The sequence below is a fragment of the Dipodomys merriami genome, unplaced genomic scaffold (genome assembly GCF_024711535.1).
Source record: "Dipodomys merriami isolate MVZ:Mamm:240054 unplaced genomic scaffold, mDipMer1.0.p SCAF_23, whole genome shotgun sequence".
Classification (NCBI taxonomy): Eukaryota; Metazoa; Chordata; class Mammalia; order Rodentia; family Heteromyidae; genus Dipodomys; species Dipodomys merriami.
Genome location: NW_027203715.1, coordinates 12,265,966 through 12,269,850, shown reverse-complemented (window position 1 = coordinate 12,269,850; position 3,885 = coordinate 12,265,966).

Sequence of the window (3,885 nt, the reverse complement as noted above, 5' to 3'; positions counted from 1 at the left end):
AAGTTTAGGGTTAGATTGAGGTTGAGTGTGTGGGCTAAGTTTGGGTGAGGGTTAGAGTTAGAGTGAGGGTTAGGGTTGGATTAGAGTTAGGGTGAGGGTGAGGGTTTGGGTTAGCCTTAGGGTTAGGGTTAGGGTTAGGGTTAGACTGAGGGTGAGGGTGAGGGTGAGGTTGACGGTTTGGGTTAGGGTGAGGGTTACAGTTAGGGTTAGGGTGAGGGTAAGCGTGAGGTTTAGGGTTAAGGGTAGTATGAGGGTTAGGTCGAGGGGTAGGGTTATTGTGAGGGTGAGGGTTAAGGTTACTGTGAGGGTTAGGTTTAGGGTTAAGGTTAGGGTTAGGGAGACAATAAGTGTTAGCGTGAGGTTTAGGGTGAGGGTGAGGGTTAGCGTTAGGGTTTGGGTGATGATTACGGTGAGGGTTAAGGTTAGTGTTACGGTTAGGCTTAGGGTGAGCATAAGGGTTAGGGTGAGGTTTAGGGAGAGTGAGGGTTAGGGTTAGGGTTAAGGTTAGTGTGAGGTGTAGATTGAGGGTTAGCGTTAGTTTTAGGTTTAGGATGAGGGTTAGAGTGAGGGTGGGTTTGGGTTAGGGTTAGGGTTAGTGTTAGGGTGAGGGTTAGGGTCAGGGTGAGGGTTAGGTTTAGGTTGAGGGTAGGGTGAGGGTTATGATTAGGGTTAGGGTAAGTGTTAAAGTGTTAGGATGAAAGTTAGGCTGAGGGGTAGGTTTAGGGTTAGGGTGATGGTTAGGTTTCGTGTGAGTATTAGGGTTAGAGTTAGGATTAGGGTTAGGGTGAGGGTGAGGGTTAGTGTTAGGGTTAGTATTAGGATTAGGGTTAGGGTGAGGGTGAGGGTGTGGGGGGTGTTTAGGGTTAGAGTTAGATTTAGTGTGAGGATGAGAGACAGTTTTAGGGATAGGATTAGGATTAAGGTTAGGCTTAGGCTTAGGTTGATGGTGAGAGTAAGAGGAAGGGTTAGGTTTAGGTTTCGGTTAGGGTTAGGGTGAGGGTGAGGGTTAGGGTTAGGGTGAGGTTTAGGGTTAGGTTAGGGTTAGGGTTAGGGTGAGGGTGTGGGTGAGGTTGAGGGTTTCGGTTAGGGTTAGGGTTAGGGTGAAGGTGAGGGTTAGGTTTAGGTTTAGGTTTAGGATTAGGGTTAGGCTGAGGTAGACTGTGAGGTTGAGGGTTAGGGTTATTGTTAAGGTTAGGGTGAGGGCATGGGTTAGGGTCAGAGTGAGGGTGAGGGTGAGGGTTTCGCTTAGGTAAGGGTTAGTTTTAGGGTTAAGTTGAGGATTAGTGTGAGGGTGTGATTTAGGGTGAGTGTTAGGGTTATGGTGAGGGTTGGGTTTAGGGTTAGGGTGAGAGTTACGGTTAGGTTTAGGGTGAAGTTTAGGATGAGGGTGGGGGTTAAGGTGAGGGTGAGGGTTCGGATGAGTGTTAGGGATAGGGTTAGAATTAGGGTGAGGGCTAGGGTGAGGTTGAGTATTAGGGTTAGTGTTAGGGATAAGGTGAGAATTAGAGTTAGGGTTAAGGTTAGGGTGAGGGTTAGGCTGAGGGGTAGGTTTAGGGTTAGGGTGAGGGTTATGTTTTGTCTGAGGGTTAGGGTTAGGGTAGGGTTAGGGTTAGGGTTAGGGTAAGTATTAGGGTGATGGTTAGGGTGAGGATGAGATTTAGTTTTAGCATTAGGGTTAGGGTGAGGGATAAGGTGAGGGTTAGGGTTAGGGTTATGGTTAATGTGAGGGTGAGGGTTAGGGTTAGTGTGAGGGTTAGGGTTAGTTTGAGGGTTAGGGTTAGCGTTAGGGTTAGGGTTTATGTGAGGGTGAGGGTTAGGGTTATTGTGAGGTTTAGGGTTAGGGTGAGGGTTAGGATTAGGGTAGGGTTAGGGTGACGGTGAAGGTTAGCCTGATGGTTAGGTTGAGGGTGAGGGTGAGGGTGAGGTTTAGGGTTAGGGTTAGGATGACAGTGAGGGTTAGGGTTAGGATTAGGGTAGGGTTAGTGTTAGGCTGAGGGTGAGGGTGAGGGTTAGAGTTAGGGTTAGGGTGAGGGTTAGTGTCAGTGTGATTCTTAGGGTGAGTGTGAGACTAAGGGTTACGTTGAGAGTTAGGGTGAGGGGTAAGGTTATTGTTAGGTTTAGGATGAAGGTTAGGCTTAATGATAGGGTTAGTGTTAGGGTAAGTGTTAGGGTGAGGGTTAGCTTTAGGGTGAAGGTTAGGGTTTTGGTGAGGGTTAGGGTCTGGATTAGGGTTAATGTGAGGGCTAGGGTGAGGGTGAGGGTTAGGGTTAAGCTTAGGGTGAGGGTAAGGTTTCAGTTTAGGATTAGGTTTAGGGTTAGGTGAGGGGTAGGTTTGGGGTTAGTGTGAGGTTTAGGTTTATTGTTAGTGTTAGTTTTAGGGTTAGTGTTAAGATTAGTGTGTAGGTGAGGGTGAGGGTGAGGTTTAGAGTGAGGGTTACGGTTAGGTAAGTGTTAGGTTTAGGGTTTGGGTGAGTATTAGGGTGAGGGTGAGGTTTAGGTTGAGGATTAGGCTTAGGTTGAGGGTTTTGGTTAGGTAAGGGTTAGGGTTAGGGTAAGGGTAAGGGTTAGGGTGAGGGTTAGCGTTAGGGTGAAGGTTAGCATTATGCTGAGGTTGAGGGTGGGGGTGAGGGGGTAGGTTAGTGTTAGGGTTAGGGTTAGGTTTTGGGTGAGGGTGAGGGTTAGGTTAGTTTGAGTGTTAGGGTTAGGGTTAGGTTTAGGATGGATGAAAGGGTTGGGGTGAGGTTGAGGGTGAGGGTGAGGGTTAGGCTTAGGGTTAGTGTTAGTATTAGTGTGTGGGTGAGGGTGAGGGTGAGGATTAGAGTGCGGTTTAGGGTTAGCGTTAGGGTTAGGGTTAGGTTGAGTGTTTGAGTGAGGATGAGGGTTATGGTTAGGGTTAGGATTAGGGTAAGGGTGAGGGTGAGGATTATGTTTGGTATTAGCGTTAGGGTTAAGGATAGGCTGAGGGTGAGGGTGAGGTTGAGGTTTAGGGTTGGGTTAAGGTTAGGGTGAGTGCTATTGTGACTGTGAGGGTTAGGGTGAGGTTGAGGGTGAGGGTGAGGGTTTCTTCTAGTAAAGGGTTAGGTTTATGGTTAGGGTGAGGATTAGGGTGAGGGTGAGGGTTAGGGTGAGGATTAGGATTAGGGTGAGGTTTAAGGTTAGGGTGAGGGATATGGATAGGGTGATGTTTAGGATGAGGTTCAGGGTTAGGTTGAGGGTTCGGTTGAGGGTGAGTGTTAGGGTTAGTGTTAGCGTTAGGTTTTAGGGCTATGGTGAGTGGAATGGTTAGGGTTTGGGTGAGGGTTAGGTTTAGTCTGAGGGTTAGGATTAGGGTTAGGGTTAGTGTTAGTGTGAGGTTAAGTGTTAGGGTGAGGTTTAGGGTGAGGGTGAGGGTTAGGGTTAGGGTTAGGTTTAGGCTGTGTGTGAGGGTGAGGGTGAAGGTGAGGGTTAATTTTAGGGTGAGGCTTAGGGTTAGGGTTAGGGTGAGGGTTATGTTTAGGCTGATGTTTAGTGTGATGGTGAGGGTCAGGGTGAGAGTGAGAGTTAGGGTTATGGTGAGGGTTAGGGTGACGGCGAGGGTTAGGGTGAGTGTAAGGATTAGGGTTAGGTTTAGGGGGAGGGGTAGTGTTAGTTTTAGGGTTAGGGTGAGGGTTAGCTTTAGGGTTAGCGTTAGGATTAGTGTGAGGGTTAGGGTTAGGGTTAAGGTTTGGTTTAGGGTGAGGGAAAGGGTTAGGGTGATGGTAAGGGTTAGGGTGAGAGTTAGGGTTAAAGTTAGGGTTAGATTGAGGTTGAGTGTGAGGGTTAGGGTTGGATGAAGTTTTGACTTAGAGTGAAGGTTAGGGTGGGATTAGGGTTAGATTTAGGGTGAGGGTGAGGGTGAGTGTTAGG